Source organism: Arachis hypogaea, chromosome 15 (assembly GCF_003086295.3).
Source record: "Arachis hypogaea cultivar Tifrunner chromosome 15, arahy.Tifrunner.gnm2.J5K5, whole genome shotgun sequence".
In the NCBI taxonomy this organism is placed as follows: domain Eukaryota; kingdom Viridiplantae; phylum Streptophyta; class Magnoliopsida; order Fabales; family Fabaceae; genus Arachis; species Arachis hypogaea.
The window spans coordinates 126,147,760-126,160,249 of NC_092050.1; positions in this window are offsets into that span (position 1 = coordinate 126,147,760).

A 12,490-nucleotide genomic window follows, 5' to 3' on the forward strand; every position below is an offset into this window, starting at 1 on the left:
ATTTTTAATGTCCCGTTTCCCTTGGCTCCTTTATTTTGAACTTTACACACAGAAACGGTTTCTCTTCTCTGTTTTAGTTGTAACTTCCCCCTTTCCTCTCTCACTTTCTGTTTTCGGCTGAATTTTGCGTTTTTTGCGTTTTCTTCCTGCGACATTGCTTGGTGACTATCAGTGCTTTGCTTTGAAATTCAATTCCAGATTCCATTCTCCATCTTTAATTGCTTTGAAGCTTTTTCCTTTTTCCCGGTTGGTTCCATTTCCAATTCTTTTACTTTGTTGCTTTGCATTATGTAATTTCTGGTTTTGACTTCAAAAAGTTTGAACCTTTTGTATTGCCGTGCTGATGCTGCCGAGAATCCTTCGGATCTTAAATGAATTTTCTGAATGTTTGTGTAAATAGCCCGGCTTGTGGGCTTTTTGAACTCTTTATTTTGTAATTGGTGGTTGCTAGCCCCTTGACACTTTCTTAGTTGCTTGTTTAGCAACCTGTTTTTGAAAAACAAAATGGTTTCCAAGCTTTTGGGGCTGGTTCTGGTAGCCTCTTGAGCTTGTTATTATTATAACTTCATGTTTTTCATATCCTGTCTGTTTTTATCTGTCTTGGTACCTTTTTTTAGGTCTTTTGGAAGTGTTGGAGCGATGTTGCTCGACCTCTTTAGATTGCCTTTGTGTTTCGTACTTGTGGCTTGATTCCTTTGAGGTTATGGATGTTTGGATCCACTGGTATGTCGGCTTCCTCGCTTTAGCCTGTAGTTATTTTTAGTAATCCGTTTTGTTTGGACCTTTGTGAGGTCTCTGTTGGGAATTACTTTTTATAACATTAGGGTTTTGGGCCAACTTCATCATGTCGGGCCCTTCTAATTTATTTTTGTAATCCTCTTTCTTGGACCTTGTTCAGGTCTCTTTCAGGGATTACTTTTATAACTTTTATGTTTTGGGCCGACTTCATCATGTCGGGCCCTTCCAAGTTATTTCTTGTAATCCTCTTTATTCGACCTCTGTCAGGTCTCTTTCAGGGATTACTTTTATAACTTTTATGTTTTGGGCCGACTTCATCATGTCGGGCCCTTAAAAGTTATTTTTGTAATCCTCTTTCTTGGACCTTGTTCAGGTCTCTTTCAGGGATTACTTTTATAACTTTTATGTTTTGGGCCGACTTCATCATGTCGGGCCCTTCTAAGTTATTTCTAGTAGTCCTCTTTATTGGACCTCTGTCAGGTCTCTTTCAGGGATTACTTTTATAACTTTTATATTTTGGGCCGACTTCATCATGTCGGGCCCTTCTAAGTTATAGTAATCCTCTTTTATAGGGTTGGCCAGACCTCTTTCTAGGGATTTGCTTATAACTTTGGTTATTGCGACTGGTCCGACTTCTTTACGTCGGTTAGTCTTTAAGTTATTTTTTAGCAATCCATTTTATTAAGACCTCGTCAGGTCCTTTCTATGGATCACTTTCGATAACTTCTTGCATTACTCTGTTTTTATCTTTGCCGATTTTGTAGAAATTGGGTTTAATCCTCGTTTGGTTGACCTTTTAATGAATTTGGTTTTCATCTCTGTTGGTTTTTATCGTGATCGTGCAGTGAATTTGACTTTCACTTTCTGCCGATCTGTAGCTTTATAATCGGATGATGAATGTTTCATATTAATGCGGCTTGAGAATTTGTAGAAGATCTAAATAGATTTTATTCAAAATAAAATGTAAATATATACATGCGGGAGTTTTATCCCTCTAAGTCGGGCAATTTGTAGGTCTTGGCTTGGCGCCTCATTAAAAAACATTTTCAGGAAAAAGAGTGCGCCTTATCCTAAGATCCTTTATTATCCCTAACTATAGTACCTTCTTAGGTTGTAGGCGTGCCATGACCTAGGAAGCTCTCGCCCATCGAGTTCAGACAGTCTGTAATAGCCCTTTCCAAGTACTTCTATGACTCGGTAGGGTCCTTTCCAGTTTGCTGCCAGCTTTCCTTCTCCAGGTCGGGTTGTTCCGATATCATTTTAGATTAGGATGAGGTCGTTCTCGTCGAAACCTCGCAGCACTACCTTTTGATTGTATCTCGAAGCTATTCGACGTTTTAATGCCTCTTCCCTGATCCGAGCTCTTTCTTGGACTTCTAGAAGTAGGTCGAGTTCTTCCCTTTGAAGTTGGGGGTTGGCTTCTTCATTATAGTGGATCACTCTAGGAGACCCTTCTTCAATCTCTACTAGGATCATTGCCTCCATTCCGTACACTAATCGGAAGGGTGATTCCTTTGTGGTGGAATGCGGTGTTGTTCGATATGCCCATAGGACTTGTGGGAGCTCTTCAGCCCAAGCTCCCTTTGCGTCTTGTAATCTCCGTTTTAGCCCAGCCAATATGAGTTTGTTGGCAGCTTCAACTTGTCCATTGGCTTGGGGATGTTCTACAAAAGTGAACTGGTATTTTATGTTCAAGTCGGCTACTAATTTTCTGAAACCTGCATCTGTGAATTGGGTGCCATTGTCTGTGGTGATGGAGTATGGAACCCCGAACCTTGTGACAATGTTTCTATATAGGAATTTTCGACTTCTTTGAACAGTGGCGTTAGCTAGAGGTTATGCCTCAATCCACTTTATGAAATAGTCTACCCCTACTATGAGGAATTTAACTTGTCCCGATCCCTGAGGAAAGGGTCCAAGAAGGTCTAGTCCCCATTTTGCGAATGGCCAAGGTGAGGTCACGCTGATGAGTTCCTCTGGCGGGGCGATGTGAAAGTTGGCATGTTTCTGACATGGTGGACATGTCTTTACAAACTCCGTGGCTTCTTTTTATAGAGTTGGCCAATAAAATCCTGCCCGGAGTACTTTTTTGGTGAGTGCTTGTGCTCCGAGATGATTGCCACAGATTCCACTGTGTACTTCTTCTAGAACTTCCTTCGTGTTGGAAGTCGGTACATATTTTAACAATGGTATTGAAATTTCTCTTTTGTATAGAGTATTGTTTATGATAGTGTAGTATTGTGCCTCCCGTTTTAACCTTTTTGCCTCCTTCTCATCTGTAGGAAGTATTTCTATTTTGAGGTAGTTAATTATAGGAGTCATCCATCTTTGATCTAGACCTGTTATGGCTAGGACTTTTTCCTCTTCCGAGATTGATGGGTTCTGTAGTATTTCCTGGATGAGGCTTCTATTGTTGCCCCCTGGTTTGGTGCTGGCTAGTTTTGAGAGTGCATCAGCTCGGGCATTTTGTTCGCGGGATATGTGACGGACCTCATACTCCCTGAGTTGTCCGAGCTGTTCCCTGGTTTTATCCAAGTATTTTTTCATGGTGGGGTCCTTGGCTTGGTAGCTTCCTACTATTTGTGAAGTGACCACTTGTGAGTCACTGAAGATGATGAGTTTTTGAGCTCCAACCTCTTTAGCCAGTTTCAAACCAGCTAGTAGTGCCTCATATTCAGCTTGGTTATTTGAGGCAGGAAAACCCGAATTTGAGATAGAGTTCGATATGGGTTCCTTGGTTACTTTTAATTATCACACCCGCGCCACTTCCAGTCTTATTTGAGGAGCCGTCCACGTAGAGATTCCATTCTGTGGGGATTTTTGGGGTGTCTGTAAATTCTGCAATGAAGTCGGCCAGGTATTGTGATTTGATGGCTGTCCGAGCTTCGTATTGAAGGTCAAATTTGGACAACTAAACTGCCCATTGCAAGATTCTGTCTGCTAGGTCTGTTTTCTGCAATATCCCTTTTATGGGCTGGCTGGTCCGTACCTTAATAGTGTGAGCTTGGAAGTATGGACGAATTCGTCGAGATGTTAGTATGAGAGCATAGGCAAATTTTTCTATTTTTTGGTAGTTCAGCTCGGATCCTTGTAATGCTTTACTGATGAAGTATACGGGTTGTTGCCCACTGTCGTCTTCTCGAACTAGTGCTGAGGCTACTGCCCGACTTCCTACCGCGAGGTATAATATGAGTGGTTCTCCTTCTTGTGGCCGAGATAGGATGGGTGGTTGTCCTAGGAATCTTTTGAAATCTTGGAAGGCCTGTTCGCACTCCGTTGTCCATTCGAACATTTTTCCTTTCCTTAGAGTAACATAGAAGGGGAGAGATCTTATCGCTAATCCTGCTAGAAATCTGGACAAGGCTGTTAGTCTTCCATTAAGCTGTTGTACCTCTTTGATGCAAGTCGGGCTCTTCATATTGAGTATGGCCTGACATTTATCCGAATTTGCCTCGATTCCTCTTTGTGTGAGCATAAAACCCAGGAATTTGCCAGCTTCTACTGCGAAGGTGCATTTTGCAGGATTAAGTCGCATGCCATGCCTTCTTATGGTGTCGAATATTTGGGCAAGGTCGGACAGCAACGTCTCTTCACTTTGTGTCTTTATTAACATGTTGTCCATATAGACTTCCATGATTTTTTCAATATGATCCATGAAGACCTTATTCATTAATCTCTGGTAAGTAGCTCCCGCGTTTTTAAGACCAAAAGGCATGACGATGTAGCAATAGTTTGCTTTTGGGGTTAAGAATGAAGTTTTTTCTTGGTCCGGTGGATACATTGGGATTTGATTGTATCCCGAATAAACATCCATAAATGAGAGGTATTTATATCCGGAGGAGGCATCTACCAGAGCGTCGATACTTGGGAGTGGATAAGGATCTTTTGGGCAGGCTTTGTTGAGATCAGTGTAGTCAGTGCACATTCGCCTCCCATTTGATTTTTTCACCAAGACGGCATTAGCTAACCATAGTGAGTACTTGACTTCTCTTATGAATCCTGCCTCCTGTAGAGTTTATACCTACTCTTCCACAGCTTGGGATCGTTCGGGTCCGAGCTTTCTACGCCTCTGTTGTACTGGCCGAGATCCTGGGTAGACTGCTAGCTTATGGCACATTAACTCGAGGTCTATGCCTGGCATGTCTGCAGCCTTCCATGCAAAGAGGTCGACGTTATCTCGTAAGAACTGTACGAGTGATTCTTTTATGTCTCCCTTTAGGATTGTTCCAATATTGGTTGTTTTGTCCGGGATGTCTCCGATCTGGACTTTCTCTACTTCACCTTCGGGCTGTGGGCGGAGTTCTTCCCGCCTCTTAACTCCCCCGAGTTCGATTGTGTGGAACTCTTCTCCTCTGCCTCTGAGGTTTAGACTTTCGTTGTAGCAGCGGCGCGCCATCTTCTGGTCTGCTTTTATTGTAGCTATCCCTTCTTCAGTTGGGAATTTCATGCATAGATGTGGAGTCGAGACTATTGTGCCGAGCTTATTCAACGTTGTCTGACCTATTAAGGTATTGTAGGCCGAACTTACATCGACCACGATGTAGTCTATCTTGAGTGTTCTTGACTGGCTTCCTTTTCCGAAGGTTGTGTGTAGTGAGACGTATCCAAGTGGTTGAACTGGGGTGTCTCCCAGTCCGAACAGGCTATTCGGATAGGCTCTGAGTTCTTTTTTTCCAGGCCGAGCTTGTCGAAAGCAGTTTTGAATAGGATGTCGGCGGAGCTCCCCTGGTCTATCAGTGTGCGGAGGAGATTTGCGTTTGCCAGTATAATGGTGATAACCATGGGATCGTCGTGTCCTGGGATGATGCCGGATGCGTCTTCTTTGGTGAAAGTGATTGCAGGGAGGTCGGGTGCTTCCTCCTTTCCCTCGATATGGTATACTTCTTTAAGATATCTTTTGCGAGATGATTTGGAGATTCCTCCTCCCGCAAATCCACCGTGTATCATGTGGACGTGTCTTTCTGGTGTGCGAGGTGATCGCTCGGTTCGTCCGACATCTTCGTCCCTTCTTCTTTTTCTTTGCTCATCGTCTCGGGTGGCCAAATACCGATCTAATTTCCCTTCTCTTACTAGTTTTTCTATGACATTCTTTAAGTCAAAACATTCGTTGGCAGAATTCCCGTGGATTCGATGGTGTTCACAATATTCAGTTCGATTTACTCCTCTTTTTTTGCCTTTGAGTGGTCGAGCTGGGGTATTTTTTCAGTGTGGCAAACTTCCCGGTAGACATCCTCAAGGGACACCCGAAGAGGGGTATAATTGTGGTATTTTTTGATTTTGTCCCCATGTCGATCTTCCTTCTTTTTGGACTCTTTGTCCTTATCCCGGGAGGGGTAGGTGAATCCGGATTTTGAGGTCTCTCCTAGTCGAGAGTTTTCCTCCATGTTGATGTACTTCTCTGCTCGTTCTTGCACTTTGTTCAGAGATGCGGGGTATTTTTTCGATATAGATTGGCTAAAAGGTCCCTCTCGTAGGCCATTGATGAGGCCCATAATGGCGGCCTCCGTTGGTAGGCTATGTATATCCAGGCATGCTTTGTTGAATCTTTCCATGTAGCTGCGTAAACTTTCCCGATCTCATTGTTTGATTTCTAATAAACTTGGGGCGTGTTTGGTTTTGTCTTTCTGGATAGAAAATCTGGCTAGAAACTTTTTGGCTAAGTTGTTAAAGCTTGAGATGGACCTAGGGGGTAGGTTGTCGAACCACCTAATCGCTGTTTTGGTTAAGGTAGTCGGGAAGGCTTTGCAGCGGACTGCGTCCAAGGCGTCTGTCAGGTACATTCGACTTCTGAAATTACTGAGGTGATTGTTGGGATCTGCCGTGCCGTCGGATAAAGGCATATCTGGGAGTTTAAAGTCGTTAGGAATTTTGGTCTTCATGATCTCCCTAGTGAATGGATCTTAATCCTTGCGAGAGCTGTCCTCATGGGTGGATCGAGTAGCTTTGCCTTTGAGATCGGCTTCGAGTTTTAGAAGTTTATCTTCTAATTCCCGGCGCCGCCTTATCTCCCTTTGTAGATCTTTCCCAGCTTCTCGCTGATGTTGGGCTTCTTTTTCAAGTTGTTTTAAACGATCTTGAAGCGTCTCTAGAGCTCCTGGGTTTGGTGAGTTTTTATCCCCGTTAGATTCTGGGGTATCTTTTGGTGTAGTATCTGCGTTTTTGTGTGACGTTCTATCTTCTAGATCTGAATCATAGTTGTTGTCATTGTTGTCTGCCATGGTGATGGGATGACTTCCAGATTCCCCGGCAACGGCGCCAATATTCTGAGGGTTACCTGAAATTGTAGGTCGATCTCGGACGAGATCTTCTGTGTTGATCGGAGATGACGTGTCTGGCTTTAAGTGGAGGCTGGAGCTATCGTATCCGACTTGTTAAGCTTGGCTGCACTGCTGATCCTTCATCACCGGAGGGTGGTGGGTACATACAAGGAACTCCGATGCTTAAGTTAGCAAGGGTATTAAGCAAGTTTTTAGTAGAATCAGAGTATGAGTTATACCTGGGTGCTCCAGTGTATTTATAGTAGTGTGGAGTGACCTTTTTAGATAAGATAAGTTAGTTATCTTATCTTATCTTATCTTATGGGTGAGGTCATCTTATCTTCAAGAGAACTGCCCTTATCTCTGTAGGCTTGGGCCGCCTTTGGATTTGGGTTGTGTTCCTCTATCTGGGCCCTTTATTGGGCTTTTCTGGCGATTTGGTCGAGCTTTTTGAAAAAAGGTCGGATAGTCTGACTTGAAGAGGTCGGTCGCCTTGTCGCTAAACATCTCGGGTCGGATAGCTCGACCCAGGGTATGAACAGGAACGGTTATCCACCAACAAAGGTGGAACTACTCCAAAAAGATGGTTACCTTTCTACTATGAATATATTGACATCCCTCAGGTATAATCACATCTCAATCTACTAAAAACATGCCTAAAGCCTTTGCTAACTTAAGTATCAGAGTCTCTTGTAGGTATCACCCCCCACCTCCTCACGAGGAACTCGGACGGCAGCATCTCGACACCAGCATAAGTCGGAGCTGCCTCATAAGGAGTTTGGACCTCACATTCAGTCCCAAATCACCGCTTTAAGTAACTCTCAGAACATTGACACCGTTGCCGGAGACCTAAAACTCAACCTTTGATAATGGCAGATAATCAGTACGAAGACGGTCACACAGCGTCTGAGTCAAAACTAGAGCCCCACCACGATAACCTCACGCTAGCATTACCTCCACCTCGAGAGAGAGCACATGTTCCCCACAGAAAAGGAACATCGAGAAACCCTCAGCCATGGCGGATTTAATTAGAGGTCCATTCATAACCTCCCCATCCAACGGAAATACTAGAATTAGTCCACGGACACCGCGGACGATTAGAGCAACTTGAACTGGAAGCTGAACGGCAATGGGAGGCAAAATGGAAATTTTGAAGGGAGGTACGATGACGAAAAGAACTGGAAGAAAAGCTCTTAAGGTTGGAGGCTGATCTCCAAAGGCGAAGCAATCGAGCAGATCAAGAGAAAAACCTTCTTGGAGGTAAGGATCCGTTTGTTGAAGAGATCAAGCGAGACAGAGTTTCTAGAAATTTTAAAACCCTCGACATGGATCTCTATGATAGATGATCGATCTAAGGCACCATCTCAGCCATTTCAAAAGTCGGATGTATCTAGTCGATGCCTCTAGTGTGACTCGTTGCAAAGTCTTCCCGACAACTTTGACCAAAGCCGCAATGAAGTAGTTCGATAACTTGCCTCTCAGGTCAGTGACTTGCTTTGATGACCTGTCAAGAAAGTTCCTTACCAAATTCTCAATTCAGAAAGATAAAGTGAAGCATGTCCCAAGCTTGCTAGAAGTTAAACAAAAATTCAGAGAGACACTCCGATATTATATAGAAAGGTTAACAAAGCATGCTTGGAAATACAAAACTTACCTACTGAACTAGTGATAATGGGATTAGTTAATGGCCTTAAAGAAGGGTCGTTTCTCAATCCATATCCAAGCGACACCCGACTTCTTTGTACGAAGTACAAGAACGTGCAGAAAAATACATCAATATGGAAAAAAATTTCCGACTAAGAGAACCTTTCCCGATGCTCAGCCTGCCCTATCCACCTCGGAAAAAGGAGAAAGAAGCCAAGAAAGAAGAGGAGTACAACTCGGTAAAACCTCGAAGGTATCATAATTATACACCACTCTGAGTCTCTCTTGTAGATGTTTATAGGGAGATATGCCACACCAAGAAGCTTCCACCTCCTCGTCCAATCAAACACAAAAAGGCAAGAAGCCGGAAAGAATACTGTGAGTACCACAAACTTTATGGACATTCTACCAACGATTGTTATGATTTAAAGAATATCAGTTAAAAGCTGGCTAGAGAAGGTCGGCTAGATAGGTACTTGGCTGAGAGGTCGGACGATCAAAGGAAAACGAAAATAGATGAAGACGGAGGTCGGCAAGAATGCCCTCCCCAAACTTCTGAACGACACATACACATGATTAATAAGGGGTTTGCTGGAGGAGGAATCTCAAAATCATTGTGAAAAAAGTCATCTTAAAGAGGTGTACCAAGTCGAAGAAGATAAGAAAACACCCGACTTACCAACCATCTCGTTCACTAAAGAAGATGATCAAGGGGTAATGCCTGGCCACGACGACCCAATGGTGATAACAATGATCTTCGCTAATGCAAACCTCCATAGAACCCTAGCAGATCAAGATAGCGCGACAGATATACTGTTTAAGCCCGCTTTTGACAAACTCAGGCTGGAAGAGAAAGATCTAAAGGCGTACCAGATAACCTCTTTGGGATAGGGGATACGGCGATCCGACCTCTTGGGTTATCTCTCTATACACCACCTTTGGAAAGGGCACAAAGTCAAGGACATTAAGCGTCGACTATATCATGGTCGACGTCATCTCAGCATACAACGCCCTAATAGGTCGGACCACTTTAAATCAACTTGCAGTAGTGGTCATTACACCTCACTTGTGTATGAAGTTTTCCACTGCAAAAGGAATTGCCACATAAGAGGAGATCAAAAGTTGGCACGAAAGTGCTACAATAAAAGCCTTATCTAAAAGGTAGCCCAAGAGGAAAGGACGTCAATATCATCGAGCTCGGTGGCATTCGAACTCGAGCAGAGCTACGCCCCAACCGGGAGAAAAGATAGAAGAAGTACAAATCAGAGATCATCCTAAAAAGACAACGAATATAGGGGATAACCTGGAAGGAGGACTAACAGCATAGCTCGTTGACCTCCTATGAAGAAACTCTAATCTCTACATTTGGAAAGCCTCCGACATGCCTAGAATAGATCCCAACTTGATATCTCATAAGCTTGCTGTCTACCCAGGTTCCAGACATATTCAGCAAAAACGCCAAAAACTCAGACCCGAAAGAACACAAGTCGTGAAAAAATAAGTGCAAGCATTATTGGAAGCCGGATTCATAAGAGAGGTCAAGTATCCATTATGGTTGGCTAATGTGGTTTTGGTAAAAAAGCAAAATGGAAGGAGGAGGATGTGTGTCGACTATACCGACCTCAAGAAAGCTTTCCCCAAGGACCTTGATGAGAGAACTTTTGTGTGGTCTAGAAAATTACGGATAAATCCTCGTTGCAAGTATAGTTTCTAAACCTTCAAAAGTCCTTTCATACAAACGTTTTGGTTGTCACAAGTAACAAACCCCTTTGAAATTGATAACCGAGTATTCAAACCTCGGGTCGTCTTCTCAAGGAATTGCAGGGAGGTATGTTCTTATTATTGGTTATGAGTTTGTAAATTAGGGGTTTTAGAAATTAGGGAGCAGTATGTTGAATGGCAAGTAAAATAAAATAATAATAATAAAATCTCTTGGCAAGGTATAAGAAATAAGAGATCCTGTCCCAGCTATCCTTATCAAAGATGATGACAATTGAATCTTAATTCCTCTTCGTTAACCTTTACTAAAATAAAGGAATATCAAGGGATTAATTAAGTTGATCTTCGAATCCTATTTATTTCCTAAGAAAAGATTGGGATTATTGAAGCTCAAATTAACAAAGATAACAATTATCAATTATGCTGTTGAATTGGATAACTCCTGAGTTACTGATTTCTTAACCAAAACCAAAAGAAGGAAAATAAATCTACTGGAATAAAAATGCCTTCAGATGGGAAGCAATAATCATGTAAATAAAAGAAAGCAATAATTACTGAAATACCTCAAATAATATTAATTCAAAGAAAATCATATGTAACATGGAAGAGTTCATGAATTAAATTTGGAAAAATAAATAAAAATAAAGAACCTGGGATTGAGAACCACTCCTAAAACTAAGAGAAATCCTAAATCCTAATCCTAATAGAGAGGAGAGAACCTCTCTCTCTTAAAACTACATCTACTCCTAAAATTGTGAATATGAGAGCCTCTCTTTGAATGGATGCATTCTCCCACTTTATAGCCTCTAATATGTGTTTTCTGGGTCGCAAACTGGGTTAGAAACAGCCCAGAATTCGCTAGTTACGAATTCAAACACGCTGATTTTCGTCACTGCGACGCGGCCGCATGGGTCACGCGGTCGCGTCGCCTAGAATTAGAGCAACTATGGCATATTATATATCAAATCGAAGCTCCGGACGTTAGCTTTTCAACGCAACTAGAACCGCGTCATTTGGACCTCTGTAGCTAAAGTTATAGCCGTTTGAGTGCGAAGAGGTCAGGCTGGACAGCTTAGCAATTTCTTCAACTTCTTGTATTCCTTCCACTTTTGCATGCTTCCTTTCCATCCTCTGAGTCATTCCTGTCCTGTAATCTCTGAAAGCACTTAACACACATATCAAGGCATCTAATGGTAATAAGAGAGGATTAATATTAGCAAAGATAAGTCCAAAGAAACATGTTTTCAATTAAAGCACATAATTAGGAAGGCAAATGTAAAACCATGCAAATAGTATGAATAAGTGGGTAAAGAGTAGATAAAAACCACTCAATTAAGCACAAGATAAACCATGAAATAGTGGTTTATCAGACCTATACCCTCTCCCAAGCATCGATGCTTTGGTTGACTAGACCTTAGGTTATCGGTACTTATCCTTTATGGACGCATATTCAGGATATAACCAAATCCCGATGTATAAGCCGAACCAAGAAAAGACCTCTTCCATCACTCCAAATGCGAACTATTGTTACGTAGTAACGCCTTTTGGATTAAAGAACGTCGGGCCACATACCAGCGACTGATAAACAAGGTGTTTTTTTCCCACTTAGAAAACTTATGGAAGTATATGTGGATGACATGCTCGTCAAAACTAAGGATGACTTAGCTCTCTTGTCCGACCTCTCCAAAGAATTCTCCATAATAAGGAAGCATGAGATGAGACTAAATCCCTCAAAATTCACCTTCGCGGTAGAGGCCGGGAAGTTCTTAGGTTTTATGCTAACTCAAAGAGGCATAGAGGCAAACCCGAATAAGTGTAGAGCCATACTACAAATGAAGAGCTCTATTTGTCATAAAGAAGTCCAACAACTAAATGGAAGATTGATAGCACTATCCAGATTTTTGACAGGATGCGTTAAAGTCCGTACCATTATATTCAATCCTCAGAAAAGGGAAGCAATTTGAATGGACCCAAGATTCCGAATGAATCTTTCAAGGCTTTAAGGCATTTTTTGGGCCAACCCTCATACTCACCTAACCTATCATGGGAGAGAAGTTGAGAACGGGCAACAACCTATTTACTTTGTCAGTAAAGCCTTACAAGGAGCAGAGTTGAACTATCAAAAGATGGAA